This window comes from Manis javanica, chromosome 4 (genome assembly GCF_040802235.1).
Source record: "Manis javanica isolate MJ-LG chromosome 4, MJ_LKY, whole genome shotgun sequence".
Lineage (NCBI taxonomy): Eukaryota > Metazoa > Chordata > Mammalia > Pholidota > Manidae > Manis > Manis javanica.
The window spans coordinates 179510292-179528127 of record NC_133159.1 but is presented as its reverse complement, the minus strand read 5'-3'; the positions used below and the strand labels follow the sequence as shown (position 1 = coordinate 179528127).

Sequence of the window (17836 nt, the reverse complement as noted above, 5' to 3'; positions counted from 1 at the left end):
CTGAATATCAGACCACTACAGAGAGAGATGTACCTGTGTCGTCCCCACGCCTCTGTGTGGTAGGGATTGGAGTTAAGCCACTGGTAATGATAATTTAAAAATATGTTGAACATTTACCATTTGCTTGGTAGTGTGTTAAGCCCTTTATAAAGGAGGTTGTTCTTAAAATTGTGACAGCGCTCTGAGGAGGTGGCCGTGGGTAATTGTTATTCCTCATTTGCATACAAGGACTCGGAAGTGTAGGTTAGCTTAGGAGACACAGACCTGGTGGAGAATTTGACCTGGACGCAACTCTGAGGCTCACGCTGGTCTCTGCTACTTCTCCAAGGCTGGTGTGCCAGCGCGTCCCTGGGCAGCATCGACCTGGGGTTCAGGAGGCTGGTGGGTGAGTGGAAAGGGACCTTTCTAACAAGCATGTCAGGTGCTTCTGCCACACTGGGGAGCTGCGCCAAGCTGCCTGGCCTCCCTGGAGGCCCGGCGGCTCCAGGGTTACCCCCGAGGCCTGGCGCTGTCCCACACTGCTCCTCTTTCTCTTCCCTCAGCACATGGGGGTAACCTGGATGCGGCTCTCCAGGCCTGGTCTTCTGGTGAACCTGAAGCGGTGACCCTGAAAGGGACTGCTGGGTGGCCCATGTCCTCAGCCCCAAGTGAGCCCAGGCCTGCTGGCTTTACCCCCATTGCCCTCTACCTGCCAGCCCCGCGCATGTCCTCCCTACCGCGGGCCCACAGGACACCACCTCCGCCTGCCCCTCTCCTCTCCCCAACCTTCAGCCTCATGAAGGGCCTTGTCCTGCCCCACTTGCTACTCCCTGGTTCCCTGCTCCTCGGTGGCCCTTCTGCCTTGTCCCTGTTATTCCCCAGGCTGTCGCCTAGCCTTGTTCACAGACTCCAAGGTGACCAGCCTGCTACTTCAAGCCACCACTGGCAAGATCCCAGAAGCAGTTACCCAGAAGCTGCTGGCCCAGGTCTGTGCCTGGAGGAGCTCACAGCTGCCCTGCCCCCTCCACCAGGACCGCTGCTGAGCTGTACCCTAAAGCCTGCCCTGTACTCAGGTCATACCTCAGGGTGCGGGTCTCCACCTGGCCAGGCTCAGGCCTCCTTCCCTGCCCCCCACCGGCTTGCAGGTCCCCTGAGGTCTGACAGGGAGGGGGCGGGAGGAGCAGAGGCCTGCCCACCTGCACGTGGTCGTGGGGACAGACCACCAGCAGGGACTGGCATCTGTGAGCCACCTTTGAAAACCAGAGAACAGAATGCCTCCATCTCTAAGCCACAAATTAAGACAGTCCAGGCAGGCAAAATAAGTGAACGACATACCACGGTGTCTTATTTAATGACTCCCTGGCAACTAAGCTCCCTCATAATAAACAAATGAACAGGCACTATTCACCAGCCACTCGGAGCTGGGTATTAGGTTAGTACTCAGCCAGAGGCTTGGGGATGTTTATGGGAAGCAGGTGGAAAATTGCTTGGGAGGGCACGTGTGTAATTAACGGATAAGCTCAAGCACCTTAAGGCAAATTAATTTGTCTCCAACCTTGAACTTCTTAGCCAGGGATCTGGGGAGAAGAGGAAGAGAAAGAGGTGAGTTTTGTTTCCCCCCGATTTCCCACCCTGATCGCCCAGGTGCCTTCAGCGCTGTTGTTATTTCAGCAGCAGCCTTGAGAACCTCTGAGCGCCCTCCCTGAAGGTCTTGGGCTGCGTTCTTGTGCAGCACTGCAACGCTGCGCCCCATTTCCCCTGGCAATCGCATTTCTGACGCTGCAGTGCGTCTTTGGGGCCTGCTCTCTCCCCCATGCAGGGGCCCTGCTGGGCAGCATGTTGGTTTAGGAACCTGGAAGATGTGGAAGACACAGCTTGACCAGCTGCTGCCTGGGAAGCCTCAGACCCCTGCTGTTCTCCATGGGTGGGGGGGGGGGTTCTTGAGAAGCAGAGTCAGTATTGATTATGAAGTAGGCATGAGCTGTGTTTCCAGTTGGTGGGGAGCTTTTATTTCTGACCTGGTTTATTGACCACTGATTTTGAAATTATAGCCTTCCTTGACTTTCACCTGTTTGTATCGCAGGCTAGGTTTCCTGGGAGGCACACTAGTCTGCAGGATGTTCATTAGCAAATGACTGGAGGGAAGGAAGCAGGAGCTGGCAGGGGACACTGTGGACTAGGACGGCCCTCGGAGCTGTCCTGAGCTGGACTGAGCCAGGCCTTCATAGGCCCTTGGATATAGCCCCATGGGGGAGGGCGAGGCCTTGGGCAAGGTGCCTCTCTACAGCTGAAGCCATCTCGGAGTGTGTCCAGCCTTGAGGGGGACCTGGTGGCATAGCCCAGTGGCCACCACATTGCAGTGTTGCTCAAGTCTGGCCTCACTGACCCTCCAGGGTGGTCTAGGATCCCAGCCTTGACCTCTGTCTTATAGCTACCCATGTCCTAGCCACTCCATTCGATTCCCTTTCTCTGCCTAGAGAACTCCTGCTCATGCAGTGAGACCCAGCTCAGATGGCCCTCTGCTGCGATGCCATCTCTGCCCCCTCTCCAGCCACCTGCTTTTTCCCTTCCCGGGGCTCCACAGCATCTCCTCCCTACCCCGTCTTACAGTTACTTTCACCCTGTGGAAATGATTTCTTGCAAGCCTGCCTCTCAATCGCCACTGACCAGGAGTCCCCTGGGGTCAGAGACTCTCTCTGATTTTTCCTTGCATCCTTGGCACCTAGTGGCAAGCCTGGAATGTGGAAGGTGCTCAGTGGCTTCGCTGAATGAATGAATGAGGGAATGAATGAATGAATGAATAAGTAAGGGCCGGGTGAAGGGTGGTGGGATACCATCTTCCAGCCTAGCAGACTCCCATGATGTCAGGCCCCAGACACAGCCCCCACCCCCAGCCAGGACCCTTTGGCGGAAAAGGCCTCTTTGTCAGGGGTGCAACTACCCCCAAGGAAGTTAGACAGACAGGCTCAGTGGCTCACTGGCATTGCTCCTTGGCCTTTGTCCTGGGAGAACCTCCCTGGATTCTTGGCGGCCAGAGCGCAGTCAGTTTGACGGATGGGCCAGGTTTGCAGTGAGCCCCTTCTCCTTGTTGTAACCTCTCTCCCCTCCCATGACCGGCAGAGGCAGGGAGCAGGGGAGGGATGGGGGCTCAGCCTTGCGGTGAGGGTTTTAAGCTCTCTGTCCCTGGGGCTGCCACCCGGCCCTTTAAAGGTTAAGTGTATTTATGTGGTACCTACAGGAAGTCTCAGGGCCTGACAAACTGCGGAAAGAATGATGAATGGCTGGTGTCCTCCTGGGCTGGGCTGGGCGGCCGCCCCTGCAGGGAGGGGGGCTTCAGTGGCCTCCGGGGCACCTCACATGCAGCGCCCACTCCTGCCTTTCAACAGGCTTGGCGGACGAGCTCTCCGGAACCAGGAGGAGGGTGGGGGTGCCTGGAGTGGGAGGCTGAGGAGATGCTCTGGCAGGAAGTGAGGGTGCTCTGTGCAAGGCCAGGATGCTCCCCATACTTGACCAGGTCAAGGGGTTCTAGCAGCAGAAGAGTGTGAGCAGATCCCTGTGGGTCTGGATGGCAGGTGGACGTGAACGACGTTTGTCATCCATTGAGGCTTGTCTCAAAAATTCACGTGGCTTCTGCATCCTGCTCCCATAATTCGGGCCTGTGTATCTCAGCAGAGCAGTTATTTCAGATTGCTTGCCAATTGAGTTATTTAGCTCCACCCTCCCTCCCCTGAGTCTGTTGGGTAAAATTATTACTCCAGCAAGTGTGTCCTGGGACTTCTGGTAGACCCTCACCCCATGGAGCCTCCAGTAGGAGAAACCTGGGCTTATAGGCAATCCCCGGGGGGAAGTGGCAGAGGAGAAGGAGGTGGGGATGCGGGCATGGGGGAGTCAGGATGGCCTGTCTACCATCACTCCAAGGCCTGGGTCTCTTTTGGAGGTGTGCTGGGCATGCTTCTTGAGGAGGGACTGCGTCTGTCTTTTTGCGGCTCCATGGCACAGCATGGTGTCTGGCACAGGCACAGTACACAGTGTGGGTTTGTTGGTGAGGATGGAAGGATGAAAGGGAGCCCCCAGGATGTAGTTAAGGGGAAGCCAGGTGTTGCAGGAATGATAAAACCCTTGACTAGGAGCAAGGAACCTTGTCACACCTCTGAGAAGGGGCGGGCCTGCGGGGCTGGGGGCACAGAGGCCACAAAGCCATGAGGCCCAGCACTCAGCCTTTGGCATCTGCCCCCTGGTTTGTGCTTTTAGTGACAAGCATCCTTGAAATGGCACCTTGTACATCCCTGTGTCCTCCTGAGGAAAGACGGGAACCACATGGGGCTCCTGTGTGTACCACGGCTGTTCTGGAAGCTTCCCCATGCCCTGCTTATCAGATCTGTGATGGCCAACGTGACTTGAGGGGTGAGAAATAATATCTGTGAAGTCCTAGCAGGTGCCTGGCAAGGAACTGGCACACTTATTGTTATAATTAACATTGGGAGGTGGGTGGCTATTAAGGACAAGATGTGCCTGTCCTCACCAGGTAGCTGAGCTGGGATTGGCACAGCACCCCCTCTGACCCCAAGTCCTGCCTTCTCTGCTGGGCGGCAGCTGTCTTGGTAACCATGTAAAAGGGTCTGGGGCCTGATTCCAACGTGCGTATGGGTTTTCCCCCACCAAGCAACTGTCAGACACTGGCTGGGCGTCCGACAATTCAACTCAATTCTGACCCGGTGGTAGTGTCAGATCCCACAGGTTAAGGGCTCAGTCCCACAAGACTGCCCCCTGCTTTGGATGCCAATTGCAAGTCCGGTTGTCACCCACTGACCAATAGCTATAGATTGGAGGTTCTGACAACCCCTTCCTTGGGTTCAGTTAATTTGCTAGAGTGACTCACAGACCTCAGGAAGTGCTTTTATTCGCTATGTCACTGGTTTATTATGAAAGGATATAATTCAGGAACAGCCTGATGGAAGAGATGCAGAGGGCAAGGCCTGGGGAAGGGCCAGGAGCTTCCAAGCGCTGAGAGCTCCACTCTCCCCAGGTCTCTGTGCTCACCAACCTGGAAACTCTCTGAACCCCATCCTCTGGAGCATTCGCGGAGGCTTCATTACAAAGGCATGACGATTAAATCATTGGCCATTGGTGATGGAACGAACCTCCAGCCCCTCTTCCCTGGAGGTCCAGGGATGCACTGAAAGTCCCAGCAACAGGGTGGCTCCCCTGGCAACCTGCCTCCACCCTTAGGTGCACCCAAAGTCATCTCATTAACATAACAAAAGACACTTATGCTCTCCTCATGTAGGAAATTCCAAGGGTTTTAGGAGCTATGTGCCAGAAATGCCCAAAGACCAAGTATGCATTTCTTATTATAAATCACAAGATTGCATGGTGCCCCTGAAGGGACTCATTGTGAATGACCCCCATTTTGTTCTGAGGACTATTGAAGCCCCAGGGAGATGGACACTCCATTAGTGTCCTGGGGCTGCTGTAACAAATCCCCACAGACTGGGGGGCTTAAAAAAACACACATTTATTCTCTCAGGGTTCTGAAGGCCAGACGTCGCCATCAAGGTGTCAGCAATGTCGGATGCTCCTGAGGCCCCGGGGTGGGGAAGCCACCCAGGCCTCCTGGGGCTCTGGTGGCTGCCGGCCACCCTCAGTATTCCCGGCCTCGTGGACACAACTGAGCCGCTGCCTCTGCCGTCAAGCGGCGCTCTTCCTTGTGTGTGTCTCGGTCCGAATCTCCTTTTTGAAAGGACACTGGTCACTGGATTTAGGGTCCACTCTAGTCAATATGACCTCATTTTTTTTTACATTTTATTTATTTATTTAATTGAAACATAGCTTACATATAGTATTATATCAGTTTTAAGTATATGACATAGTGAGCCAACAGTAATCTACGCTTCTAAATGCCGATCCCGACTGGTGTCGTTACTACCTGTCACATAGAAAGATGTCACAGAATCATTGACTATTCTGAATGCTCTACCTTCATCCCCATGAATAATTTATGTTACGATTGAGATTTTGTGCTCCTTTATCCCCTTTACCTATTTCACTCCCCACCCCAACGCCTCCCCCATGGTAACCGCCAGTCATTTCTCACTGTCTATGAGTCTGTTAGCTGTTTTGTCATTTGTTTTTTTTTTTTAGATTCCACATGTGAGTGAAATCATACGGTACTTGTCTTTCTCCGCCTGGCTTATTTCGCTGAGCATAATACCCTCTAGCTCCATTCCCGTTGTTACAAATGGTAGGATTTCATTCTTCTTTATGGCTGAGTAACGTTCCGTTGTGTGTATGTACCGCATCATCTTTATCCATTCATCTATTAATGGACACTTAGGCTGCTTCCATGTCTTGGCTATTGTAAATAATGCTGCAGTAAACATAGGGGTGCATGTATGTTTTTGATTCATTGATTTTTTTTTTCAGGTAAATTCCTAGAAGCGGCATTACTGGGTCGTATGGTATTTCTATTTTTAGTGTTTTGAGGAACCTCCATACTGCTTTTCATAGTGGCTGTACCACTGTCCATCCCCACCAGCAGTGTAGGAGGGCTCCCTTTTCTCCACATCCTTGTTTTTCTTGATATGACCTCATTTTAACTAATTTTTTTCTGCAAAGAATTTGTTCCCAAATAAGTTCACATTCACGGGAGGCTAGAAGCTGACCATGACCTTTTGGGGGATCCAACCCACAGCAGACACTCAGCTTCATGAACACCTCACAAGTTCTCACATCACCCTCCTGCCTTTTCCTACTTTTGACCCTCCAGTTCAACATTCCAGGAAAGAGCTGACTCGGGTGGGTGCTGGTGACAGCTGTGTGGTACCCCCAGGATGGCCAGCCTTGGTAAGATGACTAAACTGGAATTTCCAACCAGCCTGAGGACCATGGGGTTGTCGGGTCAGCACAACAACGGGAAGCTCAGAGGAGGGGAGCCCCAGGCTGAATGCTCAGGACCCCTCTGTGGGAAGCGGACACTTGGAAGATGGCCTCCAGCATACATATCAGCGAGCAATCAGTTCTTCAGGGGGCGCTTGAGAAAGTGGCTGATTGAAAGGGGCTGGCCTGGGCCATCCCGTGGAAGCTGGGGCCAGTCCCGGCTCCGATGATAAGCTAGGTGGCTACTCCTGGTGGAGCAGGAAGGAGGTCTCCAGGCCTGTCCTCTGGGTCCCCCAGCCCAAGCACCCTGCCCCGTAAGCTTGTGTATGACCCCAGGTGTGTGTGGGGGCTTGTTGGTCTCCTGAGGAGGGGCCAACTTCTGGGCTGATGCTAGGAGACCCAAGTTTGAATCTGGGTGCCACATCTTGTTAGCTGAGTGCTCTGAACTGAATTGTGTGTCCCCCAAGTCCGCAGGTTGAAGCCCTGCCCCCTGGTGTGTTGGTATCCAGAGGTGGGCCCTTTGGGGGGTCACTAGGTTTGGATGGGGCATGAGGCTGGATCCCTCGTGATGGGATTAGTGGCCCTGTAAGAACAGGGAGAGACCCCAGAGCTCACTCTCTCTGCCAGGTGAGGACACAGTGAGACAGTGGCCTTCTACAAGCCGGGAAGGGAACCCCTCCCAGGAACCGAGTCCGCCAACACCCTGCTCTTGGACGTCCACCCTCCGGGACTGTGGGGGATAAATGTCTGCTGTTCAGGCTGCCTGGTCCATGCTGTTTTGCTAATGCAGCCAGGCTGACCGAGACAATGTGTAACCGCCTTTGAACCCCTCAGTCTCTCTGAGCCTCAGTTCGCTCACTTGCAGAGTGGGAATCACAAATCCCACTGGGATTCCGGGAGAGTGAAACGAAGGCCTGTGTGTGCAACGCCTGTCCGGGCACCTGGCACAGGACGAGGGCCAAAGGGCTGTCTGTGCCCACCCCCAGCACTGCATTCTCCTGTCCTGGGTCACAGGCTGAGTTAGGCCCACCTTACACGATTTCCTCGTAACTGGAGGCTGATTCCCACAGCTGGGGAAATGGGGAGCCACTGAGTGAAAATGGGGAGCAGGTAGGAAGGCAGGACTTAGTCGGTGGGAGGTACTGGGGCGGGTGGTCCCATCACTGAGGACAGACACAGCTCCCCGGGGCAGGCACCCACTGGGGAAGCAAGGATGGTGGCACTGCGCCGAGCCCAGGCCGTGAGGGCACTTTCCTAGAGTGTCAGCGTTTGATCCATTAGCATCTCCTGTATCACCAGAGCAGAGGGCGTGGACCCCGGCTGCCCATCAAAGGCCTGGAAGCTGAGAGCCTGGGCAGATTCTAAGGGAGACCCTCCGGGGGCAGCTAGTGCTGAGGGGTGCCCACCCTTCTCTTGGGACCCCCTGTCCTGGTCATCCTGTGGACAGTGAAGCCAAACAGCCATTTGTAGGGTAACTCTGTGCACAGGGCTTGGTTCTTCCCGAGAGACGGCTCTGAGGCCCATCCTGTCCACGGCCAGCTTCCTGCCGCAGCTCCTGGGGTAGCGGTGAGGAGGGGGCGGTCGCCCGCGCTGGTCCCTTGGGTGCCATTCCCCCAGTTGGCGAGCTGTCTGACCTTTCTTGGCCCCTGTTTTCTACTCACCCTAATGGGGTGAATAACTCCTCCCTTTTGAGATAACAAATGAGAAGTGCTTGAAAAATAAAAACAGTGTTTGCCATTTAAGATTTTATGATGTACGCAGCCCCGTGTGATTGCACTGTCAAACATTAATAACTCAGCTATTTTCAGATTCATAATAATGATCAATGCCCCCAGGACTATTAAACTGCCATCCTGAGTGTTTCTATTATCCTCCTGGGTGAGTGGAGCTCTGGAAAGGCAAAGAAGGAAAGCAGAAATTGGAGAAACTGATGAAAACAAGCAGAGCCTACAGGAGCAGAACTGGGATCTGAGTGACACTTTGTGCCTGAGAGCTTTGGGCCACCGTCCCGGGCGTTTTCTCATCTGACGCTCACAGAAGCCCTGAGGTCGGCAGGCTTCGTGTATTTGCACCTTTGAAATGAGTCTCTTTGGGGAAGCAGTGTGCGTGCTTGCGAAGGTGGGAGGCAGGGACCTTCCGAATCTGGTGCCAGTCACACATACTTGAAATCTGGGGGTACATGATATGGAGCCCAAAGGGTTAGCATACCCCCCATTTCCTCTCTCTGAACTGCTTTTGGCACCAGCCCAGCCTGTCCTGATGAGGAGGAGCTCAGGGGCTTGTTAGAGCTGCTCTAATGAGCCCCATGATCAACTTCAGGCCTGCTGTGCGGTGGGTCCCTGTGCCCTGCTGCTCAGGGGTCCCTCTGCCCAGCACCCCACTTGTCTCGCTAAGAATGAGATCTCTTCATGGCACTGTGAGGTCCCAGCAGAGAGGGCCTTTTGTCATAACAGTGTTATGACATTTATCCCGGCACTTTGTAGTTACAGTGCACTTAACACATGTCCTGTCACGACGGCCCTGCAAGGGATGTATTTCTTTTTATTGTTTCCTGGTTTATGGCAGATTGGTTCCCATTCTCCCTTCCCTCTCTGTATAGAATTTTGTATTTGTATCTTTTGCTGGGTGGCTTTGCAGTGTCCCCCACCAGAGTGGGTGCACAATTTGCCCCCAACCCACTGATGCTGGCCTCCACCGACTCCATCTCCCCGAGGGTGAATGACCCTCCCCTTTGTCCTGGGATCCAAAGCTATACACACACACTTTGCTGGTGTGAAAACCTTCAGCGTGTCAGTGGAGTCTCTGTGGGGTGGGGGTGGGTTCTTTGTGAGACACACTATGATATAACTGGGTTTTATTACAGCAACTTCTCCTTGCCGGTGAGTGTCTGCAAGAGCCTGGAGAAGAATTAAAACGAAAACTCCCAAGACTGTCTACTTATTAGGGGCTATAAACAAACAGCACATGCAACCTGTCCATTTTGTTGAATGCCGTCTATGTTTTCTTGTCCTAAGACAGCAACTGGGCAGCGCCACGTAGCAGGGTGGAGACTCCGCTCTGTGAGAGCGTCGTCAGGCTCAGAGTTCTCCAACGGACTCCCGGACATGCTCTTCGCACGCCCTGCACGCCAGGCAGGTCTCAGGGACCCCCCCATGGAACCCGACGCTACTCACAGCACACAGCGGGGTTAAGTAAAGCTCTTAGGAAACTACCTGGTCTTCTAAGAGTTTAGAGCGTTATTTGTTTTTACTATCCTCACCAAAAGCTTACGTTTAGTCAATTTTCCTCTAAATTTTCTCTAACTTTCTGCTCACTGTTTATCAGATTGATGAAGCTCACAGAAGGCTCTTGGACCCTCTACCTTTTTTTAAGTCACTTCCTGGCATTACTAAAGTTTGTGCCCAGTGACACCCAGCTGGCCCAGTCCCTTGGCAAGCTTCCTCACCTCATTCTGTCTCGACTGCCCTGGCAGTGAGGGTAGGACCCACTGTCGCCTGTTCTGACAGTGAGTCCGCAGGAAGTGCTGGTGGGCTGGGAGGAGCGGCAGCTCTGATGGGCTGGTTTGGGGTAGGATTCCGCCTTTCAGGTGTGGGGAGCTCCAGGGGAAAGGGGACTTGGGGCAGAGCTGTGTGTGCCCTCCTCCACCCCTGCCTCCAAACACCCACCACAGACGTGTTCAGAGAGCTGGGCTCTGGAATCTAGCAGCTTTGTGATTCTGGTTGCCAGGGCCTCCCCGGGCTCACCTGGTCTCGTGGTCTCTGTGGGCCTTTGCTCCAAGAATGGCCCCCTTATTCATCACTTGCCTTCCTGCCTTCCATCCATCCATCCGTCTGTCCATCCATCCATCAATCCATTGTTTCAGAAAGGGACTGCTTCCTGTCTCCTGCTATTGGGACCACAGCCAAGCTTGTTGCCATAGCAGCTGGGCTGAGTTTTGACATTCGGAGAGGAAGGGGGGTTGGGTGTATTTTGTATCAGGGCCCAGGTCTGCCTGAGACACAGGTGCTTGGCTCCACACCAGTATGTGTGCCAGCCCAGGCTGGCTGTGGAGAGCTGGCTTCCTGGGTGCTGGGGCTGGTTGCAGCATCTTGGCATGTTCCTGCTCCAGGAACCCAGTGGGCACAGTCAGCTGTCCCCAGAAACAGGCACCATTTAAAGCAACAAGGGGACCAGGTGACATCCCACCCCCCAAGTGACACGGAGGCTGTCAGGCAAGTGTGATCCCACCTTATGTCCCTTGCAGGCAGAGGTCACCACTCTTAATGGGTTTGCTCACTACAGTAAGTGGCCAGTGTGGCACCCACACTAGTGGCCCTGGGGCTGCACTATGTTGGCAGCCCTGTGGATTTCCTCTTTGCCTGCAAATGTCACATGAAATCTTTTCCTGCCAGCATGGGGCTGGGGCTGCTGCTTACTCCTGCCCCACCTGAGTTGGGGGGAATTGGACACAAAGGTCAAGGGGACATAAACTCAGGAAACAACCAGAATGATTTGGTGACAGCCTTTGCTCATACAGTTCATCTCAGCCCTCCAGACCTGGGGGTCTCAGGGAAGTGAGTGACCTGCCCAAGGTCACCCTGCTGTGGTAAGGAGAATGGGGGCGGTGGGGGCCAGCTGGGCAGCAGTAGCATCCCAGTCCAAAGCCAGGCGCTTGCCCTTGCCTGGCAGGATCTCTCTGTGCACAGCTGGCTGCCACCTTTGCTCTGCCCGCCTCGTGCGGCAGGAGGGCACTGAGCTGATTGCTGGCTGGTCTCCATGGCAACTGCTGACAAGTCCGCTGCAGAAGCTGGCAGGGCGGCCAGCCTGGGGCTGCCTCAGCGTGGGGGCTGGGCTCCAGACGGCAGGGGAGCGGGGAGAGGCGCTGTAGGGGCTCAGGGGTTTCGAGACAGCCCCTCCCCCAGCAGTCTCCAGTCCCAGCTCAGTGGGGTCACTGCTTCCGGGGTGGGGTTTTGCCCTCTGTGCTGGCAAAGTTTGTTCCTTCCACATTTATACCATTGGCATCTTCCGTGTGCTGGGTATTGTTGGCTTTGGGGCCCAGCCCTGCTTTCTAGGACAGGATAGGTCCTGGGAGGTGGGAAATCAGGTAATTCTAGTCCACCCTGATTGCCACTATGATGGTAGAAGTTTGGGGCACACTGTAAGGCCCCAGGAGAGGCACCCAGCCCAGACCTGGAGGCAGGAAGTGCATCTAGGAGAGGGCGTGCCTGCTTGGCTTCCCAAAGGATGGAGGAGTCAGGGGTGAAGAATGGGGCCAAGGGGTCCCTGTGGGGGAAGGAGAAGGAGGGGCAGGGGAGGGGAGAGAACGGAGCTCTGAGTGCTGCAGCCTGGAGCTCAGGGAGGGAGGAGGCATGGGGGGCCCCACGCTCCAGGCCAGTCCCTGGGTGAGGGGCCCCATCTGGTCTTCACAAAGCCCTGAATTGGATGCTCACTTCCACCTCTTACCTCAGTGAGGAAACTGAAGCTCAAACAGATCCAGCTAGACAGGAGAAGGGGACCCCGACTGGTTCAGTAGTGGATGTCCCCACACCACGATTCCCAGACCAAATCTGGGGGTGCAAGGAGGTGGGTGTGCCGGGACACAGCCAGGTGGCCTGTACTGGAGACTCACCCAGAGACAATTCCCTGACCTTGAGGGTGCTGATGCAGAGAGTGGGCTCTCCTGACCTCTTGGAGAGTTCCAGACGTAAGCAGGCCCCTGCCTGGGGGCCTTCTGGGGTGAGGTCAGCTCTCTGCTGGTTGCCGGGTGTGTCCAGGACATGTCACAGCTCAGGATGCAGCCCCCAGACCAGGGCATGGGCTGTGGCTGGTGCTGGGGGCCCCACGCTCTGCAGGCTCATTCCAATCCCAGTTGACAGGACTGGAAGCAGGGTCCACCTGGGGGCTTCTGGTCTGAGGAAGAACCTATCCGGCAGTCCATTTGCAGGGCCTAGATTGAAAGGCACCGCGGGCCTGAACTGCTCCAAGACGCTGGGTGGAAGTGAGCCAGTCAACGAGTCTCCAAAGGCCTCCACATTTACATAAATGAAGGCCTGGAAGGTTCTTTGGCTGAACACTAGAAAAACTGCTTACATCACCCGGCTGAAGAAATGGTCAGGAAATCCCCTTGTTTCAGGGTGAGGAGAAGCCAGCCATTAGTGAGTGAAGACACTGAGCAGGTACCACCCTGGGGGCCCTCAGGGAGTGGTCAGGGGAGGGGCTGGGGGGCCGGCTGGTGAGGGTGAGGGGGAGCAGGGGCCCGCGTCCTCAGAGGAGGCGTCTGCCACCCGCGTGACCTGTCGGGCAGGCAACAGCAAGTCATGTGCTTTTACTGTGTGCCACGCTCTGAGATGGGGGGCCTGTGTGAGCACAGCAAGGACAGACCCCTGGGGCTCTGTCTGCCCAGAGTGCCACATGGTGCCAGCTGTTCCTGTGGGCGTCTTCTGCTCTGCTCCCCTCCCTTCCCCCTTCTGTCCCCGGGACTCTCACACACACACATACCTGCACACACGGGCCCTTGCACACCCTCTTGTTCTCCCCAGTTGCCGCCGCCGTTCTCGCCCTATTCCCCAGGTGTTGCCCCTCCATGGGAGGGGGGCGTGGCACCGCCATGAGGCCAGCTGTCACCTCACCAGCTGCACGGCAGAGTGGAAGTCTCTGAGGGCAGAGGCCGAGCAGAAACCGCACTCCTGCCTGGGCACCGGCTGCAGCTCCCGGCCTCAGGGGGCAGGTGGGGACCCCCGGCCCAGGCCTGTGGACGTGTCCCTAGGGCGGAAGATGGTCTAGGGAGGGAGGGAGGGTATGAACTGTTTCTCCCAGTCCCTTTTTAGTTTCGAGGACAAGACTAAGCCTTGGTGCAACAGGAGGAGGGCAAACCTGCATCCCCCCTGGCTGTGCTGGCGGGCAGCCTGGGCTCCCAGGCATTCCCAGACACACCTCCGTCTCTCCCTTCTCGGGCTCATCCTCTGGGCCTTTCAACAGCCGCAGGTGAGTCTCAGCTTGCCTTCTCCAGGGCTCACCCTCAGCTCAGGTACCACTGATGTAAACGGCACCCCCTAGAGCTGTGCAGTGGGTGACCCCCAAGGCAGCAGCCCAGCCCGCTGCCCTGCAGCCCACTTCAGTTCTTCAGCCCAGCTCTGCCTCCGTCACTGCACAGGAAGCCTGGGCTCTGGGGACAGTTGTGCCTCCCAGGTCTGGCTGTCGGGGGACATGCCTGTTTTCCATCCTTGTGTCCTGACAGTGGGGCAGAGTCACCATGCCTGGCGTGGAGTGGAGGGACAGTGCAGGGCCTGGACGGAGCAGTGCTGACGCCAGAACTCTGCTTTGGGCATCTGTCCACAGTGCCTGTGGGTACCTACCCCATGCCAGGCACCGCTTTGTGATTCATGCAGTGATCCAGAGAGATGATGGTCCTGCTGCCCCCAGTTTATGGGCAGGAAGCTGGGGACACAGTTCCGGTCACACAGCTGATAAGCAGCCCCCTGGATTTGAGTTGAGTCCTGGCAGGCTGTCTCCAGAGCCCATGCCTTGGCCACCCAATCCAGCCTCTCTGGGGGCTCCAGGCTTGCCTTCATTGCAGCCTCCACCGTTTCCCAGGGAAACAAGCTCTAATAGCTCCCTCACCTGGGGGCATTCTGGTGCAGAGCCCCCGCCGTGCATGGTGGGCAGCCAGACCCTCCCTAGGAAAGGGGCTCTCGGTGGTCTTCTCCGTCTGGCTCCTTCATAGACATACATCTTGGGGTTCTCATGTGAGTAAGGGAGGGTGGCAGGGGGTCAGGCCAGGAGTGTGCCCAGGTGGGATCCTGGGGTAGCCCATGGCAGGTCCTGTCTGGCTTTTCCAGAGGGCAGTGGGGCACGTGGCCAGATGCCAGGTAGAAAGGAGGGGGCAGTGGTGGCCTGGGTTCCTGGAATGACCTGGTCAGTTTGAGGCCCGAACTTGCCTTGCTGGGATGCCATGCCCAGTGTCTAGGGTCCCCCTTACCTTCCTGAGCAGCCCCTGACGTCAGACTCTCACTGCTGCAGAAGGAAGATGCTGTGTGGAGACTGACTGTCCGGGGGCCTGTGGGGCTGCAGCAGTGCTGGCGGGGCCCCAGCAGTGCAGCCTGGCCTCCCAGAGTCCTGGCCTCACCTGGTGCTGTGAGGCCAGCCGCTCACCTTGACCCTCTCCTGCCTCTGCTCTCAGGAGGGGAGAAAGGAGGCCCACCTCCCAGCTGCGGCCTGGGACCCTCGGCAGTGAGGCTGCTGGGAGGAACCTCTGGCGGATTAACGAATCTGCCTGTCAGACATCCTTTCGGAGGCTCATTTTCTCTGCTTTTCATGCTAACTTTTTTTTACCATTAAAGAGCATTTTTAAAAAGAAGACAAAAAAGGGGGAGAGACAAGGAGCGTAAAGGGCGAGCTTTCAGTTGGAAACCTGGAGACCCTTTCTGTTGCCTATGGCTGCCCAGGGTCTGAACCCAATAGCAGGAAATTGGAGGACTCGCTGCGGGGCAGGATCTCACTTCCAACCTGTGTGGCCGCGCGCCAGGCAGGAAGGACAGGGGCTGGGAGCTCGGTCGCGCCAGCACACCTCCCGAAGCCCAGGCCTGCGCCCAACCCGGCCCGTGCGGGTGCTTGATGGTCACGGAGTGAGCGAAAGAAAACACCAGTGGATGGAGGGCGCGGGACTCTACCTGGGGGACCTCTCACCCCTCCTCCTCCGAGGGGCTCTTAGGCTGAGAAAGGCTCAGGTGTCTGTGCTCACCTGTGACCTGCCGTGTAAGACCTGACCGCGTGCTGCAAGGGACCTGGCTTGTCCTCTCTTTCAAACCTTGTCACTATTTGAGTCCATGCACGTTTAAAAAAATCAGAGTTTGGTTGGGCTCAGCTCTCAGAAGTGCCCTCAGAGACCCAGGCAGGGACCCAGGTCACATATTCTGGAGGAACACCTTGGCCCTGCCCCCTGCCCATGCCCGCACCCCCATTACACACACGCATGCATGTGTGCCCATGCTTTCTTGATATCAGCATACGTGTCACACTCACTCCGCATCTCTGGCTAGGTGACACACGGGGGGCTGCGGGAGGGCTGTTTGGGTGAGGACTGGGAAGGCATGGTGCCATGGAAACCACTGGAAAGGCCCAAAGGCTGCAGCCCTCAGGAGGTGGCCCTGGCCATCCCGGGGCCGTCTGGACCGGCTTCCTGGAGCGATGTGTGGCTGTTACTGGTCCCCCTTTTGTGTCCTGCCCTCCGTCCCATTCTTTCCCAGGCTACTCGGAGCTCAGCTCAGCCAGCTGCTGGCAGGTCAGTAGAATAAAGCTGCTAGTGATTTTCTTAAACTTTATGATGTTTCCAGCCTCATTCCTGGTGCTTTCTGCTCCTCCACCCCGGGATTTTCAACTACAGATGCTGGAGGCAGAAAATGGGATTATGATCAACAGAGAGGGTGCCCACCTCCTCTGGCAGATGCGCTGGAAGCAGCTGTCAGTCTACCTGCGAATCCCAGAAGCCCTCCTGGGGGCCAGAGGCGGGGGCCAGAGGAGAGTCTGAGCCACGTTGGGGGGCTTCTCCAAGGTTGGAGGTGAGATTTGGAGCCGCGTGGGGAAGCTGCTCTTCCCGGGCTTCTATGTGTGCATGTTGTGTAAACCGAAGGGGATGCGAGCTCCTGGATGGGCCCCTGCCCCCTCCTTCCCTTGAAGAGGGAAGGCTTAAGAATTAATGATAATGTAAGAATTAATGTAATGATTAATAATTAAGTAACAATCCTTACATTGGCCCTTTGCCCTGATAGTTTTTATTGCCTTCATTTTCTTTCTTTCCAGAATGGCTCTGAAAAGTTGGCAGGCCAAGTGTCATCAGCCCCCACTGTAGAGGAGAAGAAACCGGGACCCCAGAGGTTAAGTGGCTTGGCTGGGACTGGGACCCAAGCCCTCTGCCCCCGACCAAGCCTCTGTCTGCAGGGGCAGCTCTGGCACATGGGGTGGTATCTCCAGCTGGTCAGTCACTGAGGCTTTTGGCCTCATGGCCTGACACCTGGCGGGGAAGGAGCTTCATCAGTAGTGAGGGACAATGAGCAGCTGGCATCCCTCTCCTCCATGAAGAGCTTCCACATGCTGTCTGTACTCCCTGTGCACACGCCTGTGCACAGCTCCCCCCCCACACTTGTTCACACTTTATCCCTCTTGGTTAGAGGTCTATCCCCATGAAGCCATTAAAGTTGTTCTGGCGATGTCTTCGATGAGATTTTTAACCTCCCAATCCTCTGGGCTCAGTGGGAGGCCCTTCTGGCTGGGCAGAGCCCCCCGAGGTGTCTCACTCATGTGACTGGCATTTGATGCTGACCTGAGACTGGTTGCTCAGCCCAGCAGTTAACTGGAGAGGCGTCACGTGCCCCGGGCTGGCTTCTCACAGCACAGTGGCTTGGTTCTGAGAGGGAGCGTCCGGGGAGAGGTCAATTTAAGAAAGAAGAAGCGGATTCTGTCAGTCTTCTTAAGGACCAGACCCAGAACTGACACAACCTCTCAAGTACCAAGTCCAATACCATGGACCACTGAGGCCTCACCACACCGACCTCTCTGGCCGCACGACCAAGCCGGCCCGCTCTCCTCCCCGCCTCTGCCCCTCTCTCCTGGCTCCTGCCCCGCCCTCCCAGGCCTGGACCCTCCATGCTGTCCTGAGTCCTCACCAGACCCGTGATGCCTATGAGGCCTGGGAGCCGGCACTGCCCAGGCGCTCCTGACCCAGCAGAGTTAGGAGTCGAAAGGAGTGTGTCTTGTTCGTCCCATCCAGGGAGGACTTGGCATCCCTCCTCCAGGCTCGTCTTTCTGCGTGGCCCCAGCATGGTGAGCGCTGCCTCATTCCCCAGACTTCTGGTCCCCCCCACTGGCCCCAACTTGAACGCCTGGACAATAGTACAGGCACTACATGGGTAACAGTAAGAGAGAAATAACCAGAAGTCATTTAAAAACATACAAGGAAGGAGTGTCCATGTCTTGAGGCTTTGGGCTTCCTGAGGGAAGCCGAGAG

The 17836-nt window shown here is 56.0% G+C and overlaps 2 long non-coding RNA genes across 2 annotated transcripts; both read left to right on the top strand.

The window, feature by feature from the left end:
• Positions 1-1067: 1067 nt before the first annotated feature.
• On the top strand, positions 1068-10035 carry LOC118968160 (uncharacterized). Its single transcript, XR_005055666.2, has 4 exons — positions 1068-1581; positions 4231-4383; positions 5507-6822; positions 7483-10035. It is a non-coding gene; the product is annotated as an uncharacterized lncRNA (long non-coding RNA).
• A 3617-nt stretch (positions 10036-13652) lies between these two features.
• On the top strand, positions 13653-17033 carry LOC140848781 (uncharacterized). The gene is made up of 4 exons (XR_012129899.1): positions 13653-13818; positions 14072-16114; positions 16217-16391; positions 16633-17033. It is a non-coding gene; the product is annotated as an uncharacterized lncRNA (long non-coding RNA).
• Positions 17034-17836: the final 803 nt, after the last annotated feature.